Below are 17,432 nucleotides of genomic sequence, written 5' to 3'. Positions count from 1 at the left end.
GGTAATTCAGTTTCTGACTGCTGTAGATCTCAGTGTCAAAGGTGAATGCAGGTTCAGACTGCTGTCGATCTCAGTGTGAAAGGGGAGTTCAGGTTCAGACTGCTATAGATCTCAGTGTGAAAGGGGAATGCAGGTTCAGACTGCTGTAGACCTCAGTGTGGATGGGGAGTTCAGGTTCAGAGGGCTTAGATCTCAGCGTGAAAGGGGAATGCATGTTCACATTGCTGCAGATCTCATTGTGAAGTGGGAATGGAGCTTCAGACTGCTGCATGTCTCATTGTGAAAGGGGAATGCAGGTTCATACTGCAGTAGATCTCAGTGTGAAAGTGGAATGCAGGTTCAACTGCTGTAGATCTCATGGTGAAAGTGGAATGCAAGTTCAAGTGCTGTAGATCTCAGTGTGAAAGTGGAATGCAAGTTCAACTGCTGTAGATATCTGTGTGAAAGTGGAATGCAGCGTCATACTGCTGTAGTCTCAGTGTGAAAGGGGAATGCAGGTTTAGACTACTATAGATCTCAGTGTGAAAGGTGAATGCAGGATCAGACTACTGCAGGTCTCACGGTGAAATGGGAATGCAGGTTCAGGCAGCTGTCGGACTCAGTGTGAAAGGCGAATGCAGGTTCAGACAGCTGTAGATCGAAATGTGAAAGGGGAATAAAGGTTCAGACTGCTGTAGATCGATTTGTGAAAGTGGAATTCAGGTTCAGACTGCTGTTGATCTCAGTGTGAAAGTGGAATGCAGCGTCAGAATGCTGTATATCTCAGTGTGAAAGGGGAATGCAGGTTCAGACTGCTGGAGATCTAAGTGTGAAAGGCGAATGCAGGTTCAGACAGCTGTAGATCTCTGTGTGAAAGGGGAATACATGTTCAGACTGCTGTACATCTCAGTGTGAAAGGGAATGCACGTTCACACAGCTGTAGATCTCATTGTGAAAGTGGAATGCAGGTTCAACTGCTGTAGATCTCAGTGTGAAAGTGGAATGCAAGTTCAATTGCTCTAGATCTCTGTGTGAAAGTGGAATGCAGGGTCATACTTCTGTAGTCTCAGTGTGAAAGGGGAATGCAGGTTCAGACTACTGTAGATCTCAGTGTGAAAGGTGAATGCAGGTTCAGACTGCTGTAGGTCTCAGTGTGAAAGGGGAATGCAGGTTCAGGCAGCCGTAGGACTCAGTTTGAAAGGCGAATGCAGATTAAGACGGCTGAAATTCTCAGTGTGAAAGGGGAATGCAGGTTAAGCAGCCGTAGGACTCAGTGTGAAAGGGGAATGCAGGTTCACACTGCCTGTAGATCTCAGTGTGAAAGGGGAATGCAGGTTCACACTGCTGTAGATCTCACTGTGAACGGGGGATGCAGGTTCACACTGCTGTCGATCTCAGTATGAAAGGGGAATACATGTTCAGACTGCTGGAGATCTCAGTGTGAAAGGGGAATGCAGGTTCAGACTGCTGTAGGTCTCAGTGTGAAAATGGAATTCAGGTTCAGACTGCTGTAGATCTCAGTGTTAAAGTGGAATGCAGGTTCAGACAGCTGCAGGACTCAGAGTGAAAGGGGAATGCAGGTTCAGGCAGCCGTAGGATTCAGTGTGAAAGGGGAATGCAGGTTCAGACTGCTATAGTTCTCAGTGTGAAAGGAGAATGCAGGTTCAGACTGCTGTAGGTCACAGAGTGAAAGGGGAATGCAGGTTCAGGCAGCCGTAGGACTCAGTGTGAAAGGGGAATGCAGATTAAGACGGCTGTAGATCTCAGTGTGTAAGGGGAGTTCAGGTTCAGACTGCTGCAGATCTCGGCGCAAAAGGGAATGCATGTTCACATTGCTGCAGATCTCAGTGTGAAAGGGGAATGGAGGTTCAAACTGCTGCAGGTCTCATTGTGAAAGGGGAATGCAGGTTCAGACTGCTGTACATCTCAGTGTGAAAGAGGATGGCAGCTTCAGACTGCTGTATATCTCAGGGATAAAGTGGAATGCAGGTTCAGTCAGCCGTAGGACACATTGTGAAAGGGAAATGCAGATTAAGATTGCTGTAGATCTCAGAGTGTAAGGGGAGTTCAGGTTCAGACTGCTGTAGATCTCGGCGCAAAAGGGAATGCATGTTCACATTGCTGCAGATCTCAGTGTGAAAGGGGAATGGAGGTTCAAACTGCTGCAGGTCTCATTGTGAAAGTGGAATGCAGGTTCAGACTGCTGTAGATCTCAGTGTGAAAGGAGAATGCACGTCCAGACTGCTGTATATCTCAGGGATAAAGTGGAATGCATTTTCACACGGCTGTAGATCTCAATGTGAAAGGGGAACACATGTTCAGACTGCTGTAGATTTAAATGTGAAAGGGGAATGCAGGTTCAGACTAAAGTAGATCACTGTGTGAAAGGGGAATACTTGTTCTGACTGCTGTACATCTCAGTGTGAAAGGGGAATGCAGGTTCACACTGCTGTAGATCTCAGTGTGAAAGGGGAATACAGGTTCAGGCAGCCGTTGGTCTCAGTTTGAAAGTCGAATACAGATAAAGACGGCTGAAGTTCTCAGTGTGAAAGTGGATTGAAGGTTCAGGCAGCCGTAGGACTCAGTGTGAAAGGGGAATGCAGGTTCAGACTGCTGCAGATCTCAGTGTGAAAGTGGAATACATGTTCAGACTGCAGTAGATCTCAGGGTGAAAGGGGAATGCAGGTTCAGACTGCTGTAGATCTCAGTCTGAAAGGGGAATGCATGTTCACACTACTGTAGATCAGTGTTAAAGTGGAATGCAGGTTCAGAGAGCTGCAGGACTCAGAGTGAAAGGGGAATGCAGGTTCAGGCAGCCGTAGGATTCAGTTTGAAATGGGAATGCAGGTTCAGACTGCTGTAGATCTCAGTGTGAATGGGGAATGCAGGTTCAGACTGCTGTAGATCTCAGTGTGAAAGGAGAATGCACGTTCAGACTGATCTAGATCTAAGGGCGAAAGTGGACTGCATGTTCACACTGCTGTAGATCTCAGTGTGAAAGGGGAATGCAGGTTCACACTGCTGTAAATCTCAGTGTGAAAGGGGAATACATGTTCAGACTGCTGTAGATCTCAGTGTGAAGGGGGAATACATGTTCAGACAACTATAGATCTCAGTGTGAAAGTGCAATGCAGCTTCAGACTGCTGTAGGTCTCAGTGTGAAACGGGAATGCAGATTCAGGCAGCCGTAGGATTCAGTGTGAAAGGGAAATGCAGATTAATATGGCTGAAGGTCTCAGAGTGAAAGGGTAATTCAGTTTCAGACTGCTGTAGATCTCAGTGTCAAAGGGGAATGCAGGTTCAGACTGCTGTAGATCTCAGTGTGAAAGGGGAGTTCAGGTTCAGACTGCTATAGATCTCAGTGTGAAAGGGGAATGCAGGTTCAGACTGCTGTAGACCTCAGTGTGGATGGGGAGTTCAGGTTCAGAGGGCTGTAGATCTCAGCGTGAAAGGGGAACGCATGTTCACATTGCTGCAGATCTCATTGTGAAGTGGGAATGGAGCTTCAGACTGCTGCAGGTCTCATTGTGAAAGGTGAATGCAGGTTCATACTGCTGTAGATCTCAGTGTGAAAGTGGAATGCAGGTTCAGACAGCTGTAGATCTAAATGTGAAAGGGGAATTCAGGTTCAGACTGCAGTAGATCTTTGTGTGAAAGGGGAATACATCTTCAGACTGCTGTACATCTCAGTGTGAAAGGGAATGCAGGTTTCCACTGCTGTACATCTCAGTGTGAAAGGAGAATATATGTTCAGACTGCTGCAGGTCTCAGTGTGAAAGGGTAATGCAGGGTCAGACTACTGTAGATCTCAGTGTGAAAGGTGAATGCAGGTTCAGACTGCTGACGGTCTCAGTTTGAAAGGGGAATGCAGTTTCAGGCAGCCGTAGGACTTAGTGTGAAAGGGGAATTCAGATTAAGATGGCTGAAGTTCTCAGTGTGGAATGGAATTGCAGGTTCAGACTGCTGTAGATCTCAGTGTGAAAGGGGAATGCAAGTTCAACTGCTGTAGATCTCATTGTGAAAATGGAATGCAAGTTCAACTGCTGTAGATCTCAGTGTGAAAGTGGAATGCAAGTTCAACTGCTGTAGATCTCAGTGTGAACGTGGAATGCAGAGTCATACTGCTGTACATCTCAGTGTGAAAGGGTAATGCAGGGTCAGACTACTGTAGATCTCAGTGTGAAAGGTGAATGCAGGTTCAGACTGCTGTAGGTCTCAGTGTGAAAGGGGAATGCAGGTTCAGGCAGCTGTTGGACTCAGTGTGAAAGGGGAATGCAGATTAAGACGGCTGAAGTTCTCAGTGTGAAAAGGGAATGCAGGTTAAGCAGCCGTCGGACTCAGTGTGAAAGGGGCATGCTGGGTAATACTGCTGTAGATCCCAGGGTGAAAGGGGGATGCAGGTTCAGACTGCTGTAGATTTCAGGGTCAAAGGAGAATGGAGGTACAAACTTTTGTAGATCTCAGTGTGAATGTGGAATGGAAGTTCAGACTGCTGTAGTTCTCAGTGTGAAAGGGGAATGCAGATTCAGACTGCTGTACATCTCAGTGGGAAAGGGGATTGCAGGTTCAGACTGCTGCAGATCTCAATGTGAAAGTGGAATGCAAGTTCACACTGCTGTAGTTCTCAGTGTGAAAGCGGTATGCCGGTTCAGACTGTTGTTGATCTCACTGTGCAAGTTGAATGCAGGTTCAGACTGCTGTGGATCTCAGTGTGAAAGGAAAATGCAGGTTCAGACTACTGTAGATCTCAGTGTGAAAGTGGAAAGCATGTTCACACTGCCGTAGATCTAAATGTGAAAGGGGAATGCAGTTTCAGACTGCTGTAGATCAATGTGTGAAAGGGGAATACATGTTCAGACTGCTGTACATCTCAGTGTGAAAGAGGAATGCAGGTTCAGACTGCTGTAGATCTCAGTGTGAAAGTGGAATGCAGGTTCAGACTGCTGTAGATCTAAATGTGAAAGGGGAATGCAGTTTCAGAATGCTGTAGATCAATGTGTGAAAGGGGAATACATGTTCAGACTGCTGTACATCTCAGTGTGAAAGGGGAATTCAGGTTCAGACTGCTATAGATCTCAGTGTGAAAGTGGAAAGCATGTTCACACTGCCGTAGATCTCAGTGTGAAAGGGGAATGCAGGTTCACATTGCTGTAGATCTCAGTGTGAAAGGGGAATACATGTTCAGACTGCTGTAGATCTCAGTGTGAAGGGGGAATACATGTTCAGACTACTATAGATATCAGTGTGAAAGTGCAATGCAGCTTCAGACTGCTGTAGGTCTCAGTGTGAAAGGGGAATGCAGGTTCAGGCAGCCCTAGGACTCAGTGTGAAAGGGAAATGCAGATTAAGATGGCTGAAGGTCTCAATGTGAAAGGGGATTGAAGGTTCAGAGAGCCGTAAATTTCAGGGTGAAAGTGGAATTCACGTTCAGACAGCTGTAGATCTCAGGGAGAAAGTAGAATGCATTTTCACTCTGTTGTAGATCACAGTGTGAAAGGGGAATGCATGTCCACACTGTTGTTAATCTCAGTGTGAAAGCGGAATGCAGGTTCAGACTGCGGTAGATCTCAGTGTGAAAGGGGAATGCAGGTTCATACTGCTGTAGATCTCAGTGTGAAAGCGTATTGCCGGTTCAGACTGCTATTGATCTCACTGTGAAAGTGGAATGCAGGTTCAGAATGCTGTGAATCTCAGTGTGAAAGGAAAATGCAGGTTCAGACTGCTGCAGAACTCTGGGTGAAAGTGGAATGCGTGTTCACACTGCTGTAGATCTCAGTGTGAAAGGGGAATGCTGGTTCAGACTGCTGTAGGTCTCACTGTGAAAGAGGAATGCAGGTTGAGACTGAAGTAGATCTCAGTGTGAAAGTGGAATGCAGTTTCAGACTGCTGTAGATCTCAGTGTGAAAGGGGAATGCAGGTTCAAACTGCTGTAGATCTCAGTGTGAAAGGCGAAAGCAGGTTCAGGCAGCCGTAGGACTCAGTGTGAAAGGGAAATGCAGATTAAGATGGCTGTAGATCTTAGTGTGAAAGGGGAATGCAGTTTCAGACTGCTGTAGTTCTCAGTGTTAAAGGTGAATGCACGTTCAGACTGCTGTAGATCTCAGCGTAAATGGTGAATGCAGGTTCACATTGCTACAGAGTCATTGTGAAGTGGGAATGGATGATCAAACTGCTGCAGGTCTCATTGTGAAAGGGGAATGCAGGTTCAGACTGCAGTACATCTCAGTGTGAAAGAGGAATGCAGGTTCAGATTGCTGTAGATCTCAGTGTGAAAGAGGAATGCAGGTTAAGATTGCTGCAGATCTCAGTGTGAAAGGGGAATGCAGGTTCATACTGCTGTAGATCTAAGTGTGAAAGGGGAATACAGGTTCATACTGCTGTAGATCTCAGTGTGAAAGGGGAATGCAGGTTTAGACTGCTGTTGATCTCAATGTGAAAGTGGAATGCAGGTTCAGACTGCTGTGAATCTCAGTGTGAAAGGAAAATGCCGGTTCACACTGCTGTAGATCTCAGGTTGAAAGGGGAATACATGTTCAGACTACTATAGATCTCAGTGTGAAGGTGCAATGCAGATTCAGACTGCTGTAGGTCTCAGTGTGACAGGGGAATGCAGGTTTAGACTGCTGTTGATCTCACTGTGAAAGTGGAATGCAGGTTCAGACTGCTGTGAATCTCATTGTGAAAGGAAAATGCAGGTTCAGACTGCTGCAGAACTCTGGGTGAAAGTGGAATGCATGTTCACACTGCTGTACATCTCAGTGTGAAAGGGGAATGCCGGTTCACACTGCTGTAGATCTCAGTGTGAAATGGAAATGTAGGTTCAGACTGCTGTAGATCACAGTGTGAAAAGGAAATGCAGGTTCAGACTGCTGTAGATCTCAGTGTGAAAGGGGAATTCATTTTCAGACTGCTGTACATCTCAGTGTGAAAGGGGAATGCAGGTTCACACTGCTGTATATCTCAGTGTGAAAGTCTTATACATGTTCAGACTGCTGCAGGTCTCAGTGTGAAAGGGGAATGCAGGTTCACACTGCTGTTGATCTCATTGTGAAAGTGCAATGCAGGTTCAGACTGCTGTAGATCTCAGTGTGAAATAAGAATGCACGTTCAGACTGCTGTAGATCTCAGGGAGAAAGTGGAGTGCAAGTTCATTCTGTTGTAGATCTCAGTGTGAAAGGGGAATGCAGGTTCAGACTGCTGTAGATCTCAGTGTGAAAGGGGAATGCAGGTTCACACTGCTGTAGATCTCAGTGTGAATGGGGAATACATGTTCAGACTGTTGTACATCTCAGTGTGAAAGAGGAATGCAGGTTCACACTGCTGTAGATCACAGTGTGAGAGGGTAATACATGTTCAGACTGCTGCAGGTCTCAGTGTGAAATGGGAATGCAGGTTCAGTCAGCCGTAGGACTCAGTGTGAAAGGGGAATGCAGATTAAGACAGCTGAAGTTCTCAGTGTGAAAGGGAAATGCAGGTTCAGGCAGCCGTAGATTTCATTGTCAAAGGGGAATGCAGGTTCAGACTTCTGCAGATCTCAGTGTCAAAAGGGAATGCAGGATCATACTGCTGTAGATCGCAGTATGAAAGGGGATGCCGGTAAATACAGCTGTAGGTCTCAGTGTGAAAGGAGAATGCAGGTTCAGACTGCTGTAGATCTCAGTGTGAAAGCGGAATGCAGGTTCAGACTGCTGTACATCTCAGTGTGAAAGAGGAATGCAGATTCAGACTGCTGTAGATCTCAGTCTGAATGTGGAATGGAAGTACAGACTGCTGTAGATCTCAGTGAGAAAGGGGAATGCAGGTTCAGACTGCTGTTGATTTTTGTGTGAAAGGGGAATGCATGTTCAGACTGCTGTTGATCTTTGTGTGAAAGGGGAATGCAGGTTCAGACTGCTGTAGCTCTCAGTGGGAAATGGGAATGCAGGATCAGAACGCTGTAGATCTCAGTGTGAAAGGGGAATGCAGGATCAGACTGCTGTAGATGTCAGTGTGAAAGGGGAAGGCAGGATCAGACTGCTGTAGATCTCAGTCTGAAAGGGGAATTCAGCTTCAGACTGCCGCAGGTCTCAGTGTGTAAATGGAATGCAGGTTCATACTGGCGTAGATCTCAGTGTGAAAGGGGAATGCAGGTTTAGACTGCTGTGGATCTCAGTGTGAAATTGGAATGCATGTTCACACTGCTGTGGATCTCAGTGTGAAAGCGTAATGCCGGTTCAGACTGCTGTTGATCTCAATGTGAAAGTGGAATGCAGGTTAAGACTTCTGTGAATCTCATTGTGAAAGGGAAATGCAGGTTCAGACTGCTGTAGATCTCAGTGTGAAAGGGAAATGCAGGTTCAGACTGCTGTAGATCTCAGTATGAAAGGGAACTGCAGGTTCAGACTGCTGGAGATCTCAGTGTGAAAGGGGAATGCAGGTTCAGACTGCTGTAGATCTCAGTGTGAAAGGGGAATGCTGGTTCAGACTGCTTTAGATCTCAGTGTGAAAGGGGAATGCACGTTCACACAGCTGTAGATCTAAATGTGAAAGTGGAATGCAGGTTCAGACTGCTGTAGATCTCTGTGTGGAAGGGTAATACATGTTCAGACTGCTGTACATCTCAGTGTGAAAGGGGAATGCAGGTTCACACTGCTGTAGATCTCAGTGTGAAAGGGGAATACATGTTCAGACTGCTGCAGGTCTCATTGTGAAAAGGGAATACAGGTTCAGACTGCTGTAGGTCTCAGTGTGAAAGGGGAATGCAGGTTCATACTGCTGTGGATCTCAGTGTGAATGTGGAATGGAAGTTCAGACTGCTGTAGATCTCAGTATTAAATTGGAATGCAAGTTCACACTGCGGTTGATCTCAGTGTGAAAGCGGAATGCCGGTTCAGACTGCTGTTGATCTGACTGTGAAATTGGAATGCATGTTCACACTGCTGTTGATCTCAGTGTGAAAGGGGAATGCAGGTTCAGACTGCTGTTGATCTCAATGTGAAAGTGGAATGCAGGTTCAGACTTCTGTGAATCTCAGTGTGAAAGGGAAATGCTGGTTCAGACTGATGCAGATCTCTGGGTGAAAGTGGAATGCATGTACACACTGCTGTAGATCTCATTGTGAAAGGGAAATGCAGGTTCAGACTGCTGTAGATCTCAGTGTAAAAGGGAAATGCAGGTTCAGACTGCTGTAGATCTCAGTGTGAAAGGGAAATGCAGGTTCAGACTGCTGTAGATCTCAGTGTGAAAGGAGAATGCAGGTTCAGACTGCTGTAGATCTCAGTGTGAAAGGGGAATGCAGGTTCAGACTGCTGTAGATCTCAGTGTGAAAGGGGAATGCACGTTCACACAGCTGTAGATCTAAATGTGAAAGTGGAATGCAGGTTCAGACTGCTGTAGATCTCTGTGTGGAAGGGTAATACATGTTCAGACTGCTATACATCTCAGTGTGAAAGGGGAATACAGGTTCAGGCAGCCGTTGGTCTCAGTTTGAAAGTCGAATACAGATAAAGACGGCTGAAGTTCTCAGTGTGAAAGTGGATTGAAGGTTCAGGCAGCCGTAGGACTCAGTGTGAAAGGGGAATGCAGGTTCAGACTGCTGCAGATCTCAGTGTGAAAGTGGAATACATGTTCAGACTGCTGTAGATCTCAGGGTGAAAGGGGAATGCAGGTTCAGACTGCTGTAGATCTCAGTCTGAAAGGGGAATGCATGTTCACACTACTGTAGATCAGGGTTAAAGTGGAATGCAGGTTCAGACAGCTGCAGGACTCAGAGTGAAAGGGGAATGCAGGTTCAGGCAGCCGTAGGATTCAGTTTGAAATGGGAATGCAGGTTCAGACTGCTATAGTTCTCAGTGTGAAAGTGGAATGCAAGTTCAATTGGTGTAGATCTCAGTGTGAAAGTGGAATGCAGGGTCATACTGCTATAGTCTCAGTGTGAAAGGGGAATGCAGGTTCAGAATACTGTAGATCTCAGTGTGAAAGGTGAATGCAGTTTCAGACTGCTGTAGGTCTCAGAGTGAAAGGGGAATGCAGGCTGAGGCAGCCGTAGGACTCAGTGTGAAAGGGGAAAGCAGGTTAAGCAGCCGTAGGACTCAGTGTGAAAGGGGAATGCAGCTCCAGACTGATGTAGATCTCAGTGTGAAAGGGGAATACAAGTTCAGACTGCTGTAGATCTCACTGTGAAAGGGGAATGCAGGTTCACACTGCTGTAGATCTCAGAGTGAAATGGGAATGCAGGTTCAGACTGCTGTAGGTCTCAGTGTGAAAGGGGAATACAGGTTCAGACTGCTGGAGATCTCAGTGTGAAAGGGGAATGCAGGTTCACACTGCTGTAGGTCTCAGTGTGAAATGGGAATGCAGGTTCAGTCAGCCGTAGGACTCAGTGTGAAAGGGGAATGCAGATTAAGACGGCTGAAATTCTCAATGTGAAAGGGGAATGCAGGTTAAGCAGCCGTCGGACTCAGTGTGAAAGTGGAATGCAGGTCCAGACTGCTGTAGATCTCAGTGTGAAAGGGGAATGCAGGTTCACACTGCTGTAGATCTCACTGTGAAAGGGGAATACATGTTCAGACTGCTGTAGATCGCAGTGTGAAAGGGGAGTTCAGGTTCAGACTGCTGTGGATCTCACTGTGAAAGGGGAATGCAGGTTCAGACTGCTGTAGATCTCCGTGTAAAAGGGGAATACATGTTCAGACTGCTGGTGATCTCTGTGTGAAACGGGAATGCAGGTTCAGACTGCTGTAGGTCTCAGTGTTGAAAGGGAATGCAGGTTCAGACTGCTGTAGATCTCAGTGTTAAAGTGGAATGCAGGTTCAGAAAGCTGCAGGACTCAGAGTGAAAGGGGAATGCAGGTTCAGGCAGCCGTAGGATTCAGTGTGAAATGGGAATGCAGGTTCCCACTGCTATAGTTCTCAGTGTGAATGGGGACTGCAGGTTCAGACTGCTGTAGATCTCAGTGTGAAAGGAGAATGCACGTTCAGACTGCTGTAGATCTAAGGGCGAAAGTGGACTGCATGTTCACACTGCTGTAGATCTCAGTGTGAAAGGGGAATGCAGTTTCACACTGCTGTAAATCTCAGTGTGAAAGGGGAATACATGTTCAGACTGCTGTAGATCTCAGTGTGAAGGGGGAATACATGTTCAGAGTACTATAGATCTCAGTGTGAAAGTGCAATGCAGCTTCAGACTGCTGTAGGTCTCAGTGTGAAAGGGGAATGCAGGTTCAGGCAGCCGTAGGATTCAGTGTGAAAGGGAAATGCAGATTAATATGGCTGAAGGTCTCAGAGTGAAAGGGTAATTCAGTTTCAGACTGCTGTAGATCTCAGTGTCAAAGGTGAATGCAGGTTCAGACTGCTGTCGATCTCAGTGTGAAAGGGGAGTTCAGGTTCAGACTGCTATAGATCTCAGTGTGAAAGGGGAATGCAGGTTCAGACTGCTGTAGACCTCAGTGTGGATGGGGAGTTCAGGTTCAGAGGGCTTAGATCTCATTGTGAAAGGGGAATGCATGTTCACATTGCTGCAGATCTCATTGTGAAGTGGGAATGGAGCTTCAGACTGCTGCATGTCTCATTGTGAAAGGGGAATGCAGGTTCATACTGCAGTCGATCTCAGTGTGAAAGTGGAATGCAGGTTCAACTGCTGTAGATCTCATGGTGAAAGTGGAATGCAAGTTCAAGTGCTGTAGATCTCAGTGTGAAAGTGGAATGCAGGGTCATACTGCTGTAGTCTCAGTGTGAAAGGGGAATGCAGGTTTAGACTACTGTAGATCTCAGTGTGAAAGGTGAATGCAGGATCAGACTACTGCAGGTCTCACGGTGAAAGGGGAATGCAGGTTCAGGCAGCTGTCGGACTCAGTGTGAAAGGCGAATGCAGGTTCAGACAGCTGTAGATCGAAATGTGAAAGGGGAATAAAGGTTCAGACTGCTGTAGATCGATTTGTGAAAGTGGAATTCAGGTTCAGATCGCTGTGGATCTCAGTGTGAAAGTGGAATGCAGCGTCAGAATGCTGTATATCTCAGTGTGAAAGGGGAATGCAGGTTGAGACTGCTGTAGATCTAAGTGTGAAAGGCGAATGCAGGTTCAGACAGCTGTAGATCTCTGTGTGAAAGGGGAATACATGTTCAGACTGCTGTACATCTCAGTGTGAAAGGGAATGCACGTTCACACAGCTGTAGATCTCAGTGTGAAAGGGGAATACATGTTCAAACTGCTGCAGGTCTCAGAGTGAAAAGGAAATGCTTGTTCAGACTGCAGTAGGACTCAGTGTGAAAGGGGAATGCAGAGTAAGACGGCTGAAGTTCTCAGTGTGAAATGGGAATGCAGGTTCAGACTGCTGCAGATCTCAGTGTGAAAGGGGAATGCAAGTTCAACTGCTGTAGATCTCATTGTGAAAGTGGAATGCAAGTTCAACTGCTGTAGATCTCAGTGTGAAAGTGGAATGCAAGTTCAATTGCTGTAGATCTCAGTGTGAAAGTGGAATACATGTTCAGACTGCAGTAGATCTCAGGGTGAAAGGGGAATGCAGGTTCAGACTGCTGTAGATCTCAGTCTGAAAGGGGAATGGATGTTCACACTACTGTAGATCAGTGTTAAAGTGGAATGCAGGTTCAGAGAGCTGCAGGACTCAGAGTGAAAGGGGAATGCAGGTTCAGGCAGCCGTAGGATTCAGTTTGAAATGGGAATGCAGGTACAGACTGCTATAGTTCTCAGTGTGAAAGTGGAATGCAGGTTCAGACTGCTGTAGATCTCAGTGTGAAAGGAGAATGCACGTTCAGACTGATCTAGATCTAAGGGCGAAAGTGGACTGCATGTTCACACTGCTGTAGATCTCAGTGTGAAAGGGGAATGCAGGTTCACACTGCTGTAAATCTCAGTGTGAAAGGGGAATACATGTTCAGACTGCTGTAGATCTCAGTGTGAAGGGGGAATACATGTTCAGACAACTATAGATCTCAGTGTGAAAGTGCAATGCAGCTTCAGACTGCTGTAGGTCTCAGTGTGAAACGGGAATGCAGATTCAGGCAGCCGTAGGATTCAGTGTGAAAGGGAAATGCAGATTAATATGGCTGAAGGTCTCAGAGTGAAAGGGTAATTCAGTTTCAGACTGCTGTAGATCTCAGTGTCAAAGGGGAATGCAGGTTCAGACTGCTGTAGATCTCAGTGTGAAAGGGGAGTTCAGGTTCAGACTGCTATAGATCTCAGTGTGAAAGGGGAATGCAGGTTCAGACTGCTATAGATCTCAGTGTGAAAGGGGAATGCAGGTTCAGACTGCTGTAGACCTCAGTGTGGATGGGGAGTTCAGGTTCAGAGGGCTGTAGATCTCAGCGTGAAAGGGGAACGCATGTTCACATTGCTGCAGATCTCATTGTGAAGTGGGAATGGAGCTTCAGACTGCTGCAGGTCTCATTGTGAAAGGTGAATGCAGGTTCATACTGCAGTAGATCTCAGTGTGAAAGTGGAATGCAGGTTCAGACAGCTGTAGATCTAAATGTGAAAGGGGAATTCAGGTTCAGACTGCTGTAGATCTTTGTGTGAAAGGGGAATACATCTTCAGACTGCTGTACATCTCAGTGTGAAAGGGAATGCAGGTTTCCACTGCTGTACATCTCAGTGTGAAAGGAGAATATATGTTCAGACTGCTGCAGGTCTCAGTGTGAAAGGGTAATGCAGGGTCAGACTACTGTAGATCTCAGTGTGAAAGGTGAATGCAGGTTCAGACTGCTGACGGTCTCAGTTTGAAAGGGGAATGCAGTTTCAGGCAGCCGTAGGACTTAGTGTGAAAGGGGAATTCAGATTAAGATGGCTGAAGTTCTCAGTGTGGAATGGAATTGCAGGTTCAGACTGCTGTAGATCTCAGTGTGAAAGGGGAATGCAAGTTCAACTGCTGTAGATCTCATTGTGAAAATGGAATGCAAGTTCAACTGCTGTAGATCTCAGTGTGAAAGTGGAATGCAAGTTCAACTGCTGTAGATCTCAGTGTGAACGTGGAATGCAGAGTCATACTGCTGTACATCTCAGTGTGAAAGGGTAATGCAGGGTCAGACTACTGTAGATCTCAGTGTGAAAGGTGAATGCAGGTTCAGACTGCTGTAGGTCTCAGTGTGAAAGGGGAATGCAGGTTCAGGCAGCTGTTGGACTCAGTGTGAAAGGGGAATGCAGATTAAGACGGCTGAAGTTCTCAGTGTGAAAAGGGAATGCAGGTTAAGCAGCCGTCGGACTCAGTGTGAAAGGGGCATGCTGGGTAATACTGCTGTAGATCCCAGGGTGAAAGGGGGATGCAGGTTCAGACTGCTGTAGATTTCAGGGTCAAAGGAGAATGGAGGTACAAACTTTTGTAGATCTCAGTGTGAATGTGGAATGGAAGTTCAGACTGCTGTAGTTCTCAGTGTGAAAGGGGAATGCAGATTCAGACTGCTGTACATCTCAGTGGGAAAGGGGATTGCAGGTTCAGACTGCTGCAGATCTCAATGTGAAAGTGGAATGCAAGTTCACACTGCTGTAGTTCTCAGTGTGAAAGCGGTATGCCGGTTCAGACTGTTGTTGATCTCACTGTGCAAGTTGAATGCAGGTTCAGACTGCTGTGGATCTCAGTGTGAAAGGAAAATGCAGGTTCAGACTACTGTAGATCTCAGTGTGAAAGTGGAAAGCATGTTCACACTGCCGTAGATCTAAATGTGAAAGGGGAATGCAGTTTCAGACTGCTGTAGATCAATGTGTGAAAGGGGAATACATGTTCAGACTGCTGTACATCTCAGTGTGAAAGAGGAATGCAGGTTCAGACTGCTGTAGATCTCAGTGTGAAAGTGGAATGCAGGTTCAGACTGCTGTAGATCTAAATGTGAAAGGGGAATGCAGTTTCAGAATGCTGTAGATCAATGTGTGAAAGGGGAATACATGTTCAGACTGCTGTACATCTCAGTGTGAAAGGGGAATTCAGGTTCAGACTGCTATAGATCTCAGTGTGAAAGTGGAAAGCATGTTCACACTGCCGTAGATCTCAGTGTGAAAGGGGAATGCAGGTTCACATTGCTGTAGATCTCAGTGTGAAAGGGGAATACATGTTCAGACTGCTGTAGATCTCAGTGTGAAGGGGGAATACATGTTCAGACTACTATAGATATCAGTGTGAAAGTGCAATGCAGCTTCAGACTGCTGTAGGTCTCAGTGTGAAAGGGGAATGCAGGTTCAGGCAGCCCTAGGACTCAGTGTGAAAGGGAAATGCAGATTAAGATGGCTGAAGGTCTCAATGTGAAAGGGGATTGAAGGTTCAGAGAGCCGTAAATTTCAGGGTGAAAGTGGAATTCACGTTCAGACAGCTGTAGATCTCAGGGAGAAAGTAGAATGCATTTTCACTCTGTTGTAGATCACAGTGTGAAAGGGGAATGCATGTCCACACTGTTGTTAATCTCAGTGTGAAAGCGGAATGCAGGTTCAGACTGCGGTAGATCTCAGTGTGAAAGGGGAATGCAGGTTCATACTGCTGTAGATCTCAGTGTGAAAGCGTATTGCCGGTTCAGACTGCTATTGATCTCACTGTGAAAGTGGAATGCAGGTTCAGAATGCTGTGAATCTCAGTGTGAAAGGAAAATGCAGGTTCAGACTGCTGCAGAACTCTGGGTGAAAGTGGAATGCGTGTTCACACTGCTGTAGATCTCAGTGTGAAAGGGGAATGCTGGTTCAGACTGCTGTAGGTCTCACTGTGAAAGAGGAATGCAGGTTGAGACTGAAGTAGATCTCAGTGTGAAAGTGGAATGCAGTTTCAGACTGCTGTAGATCTCAGTGTGAAAGGGGAATGCAGGTTCAAACTGCTGTAGATCTCAGTGTGAAAGGCGAAAGCAGGTTCAGGCAGCCGTAGGACTCAGTGTGAAAGGGAAATGCAGATTAAGATGGCTGTAGATCTTAGTGTGAAAGGGGAATGCAGTTTCAGACTGCTGTAGTTCTCAGTGTTAAAGGTGAATGCACGTTCAGACTGCTGTAGATCTCAGCGTAAATGGTGAATGCAGGTTCACATTGCTACAGAGTCATTGTGAAGTGGGAATGGATGATCAAACTGCTGCAGGTCTCATTGTGAAAGGGGAATGCAGGTTCAGACTGCAGTACATCTCAGTGTGAAAGAGGAATGCAGGTTCAGATTGCTGTAGATCTCAGTGTGAAAGAGGAATGCAGGTTAAGATTGCTGCAGATCTCAGTGTGAAAGGGGAATGCAGGTTCATACTGCTGTAGATCTAAGTGTGAAAGGGGAATACAGGTTCATACTGCTGTAGATCTCAGTGTGAAAGGGGAATGCAGGTTTAGACTGCTGTTGATCTCAATGTGAAAGTGGAATGCAGGTTCAGACTGCTGTGAATCTCAGTGTGAAAGGAAAATGCCGGTTCACACTGCTGTAGATCTCAGGTTGAAAGGGGAATACATGTTCAGACTACTATAGATCTCAGTGTGAAGGTGCAATGCAGATTCAGACTGCTGTAGGTCTCAGTGTGACAGGGGAATGCAGGTTTAGACTGCTGTTGATCTCACTGTGAAAGTGGAATGCAGGTTCAGACTGCTGTGAATCTCATTGTGAAAGGAAAATGCAGGTTCAGACTGCTGCAGAACTCTGGGTGAAAGTGGAATGCATGTTCACACTGCTGTACATCTCAGTGTGAAAGGGGAATGCCGGTTCACACTGCTGTAGATCTCAGTGTGAAATGGAAATGTAGGTTCAGACTGCTGTAGATCACAGTGTGAAAAGGAAATGCAGGTTCAGACTGCTGTAGATCTCAGTGTGAAAGGGGAATTCATTTTCAGACTGCTGTACATCTCAGTGTGAAAGGGGAATGCAGGTTCAAACTGCTGTAGATCTCAGTGTGAAAGGCGAAAGCAGGTTCAGGCAGCCGTAGGACTCAGTGTGAAAGGGAAATGCAGATTAAGATGGCTGTAGATCTTAGTGTGAAAGGGGAATGCAGTTTCAGACTGCTGTAGTTCTCAGTGTTAAAGGTGAATGCACGTTCAGACTGCTGTAGATCTCAGCGTAAATGGTGAATGCAGGTTCACATTGCTACAGAGTCATTGTGAAGTGGGAATGGATGATCAAACTGCTGCAGGTCTCATTGTGAAAGGGGAATGCAGGTTCAGACTGCAGTACATCTCAGTGTGAAAGAGGAATGCAGGTTCAGATTGCTGTAGATCTCAGTGTGAAAGAGGAATGCAGGTTAAGATTGCTGCAGATCTCAGTGTGAAAGGGGAATGCAGGTTCATACTGCTGTAGATCTAAGTGTGAAAGGGGAATACAGGTTCATACTGCTGTAGATCTCAGTGTGAAAGGGGAATGCAGGTTTAGACTGCTGTTGATCTCAATGTGAAAGTGGAATGCAGGTTCAGACTGCTGTGAATCTCAGTGTGAAAGGAAAATGCCGGTTCACACTGCTGTAGATCTCAGGTTGAAAGGGGAATACATGTTCAGACTACTATAGATCTCAGTGTGAAGGTGCAATGCA

This window comes from Carcharodon carcharias, chromosome 6 (assembly GCF_017639515.1).
Source record: "Carcharodon carcharias isolate sCarCar2 chromosome 6, sCarCar2.pri, whole genome shotgun sequence".
In the NCBI taxonomy this organism is placed as follows: domain Eukaryota; kingdom Metazoa; phylum Chordata; class Chondrichthyes; order Lamniformes; family Lamnidae; genus Carcharodon; species Carcharodon carcharias.
Note: the sequence above shows the minus strand (reverse complement) of the source record.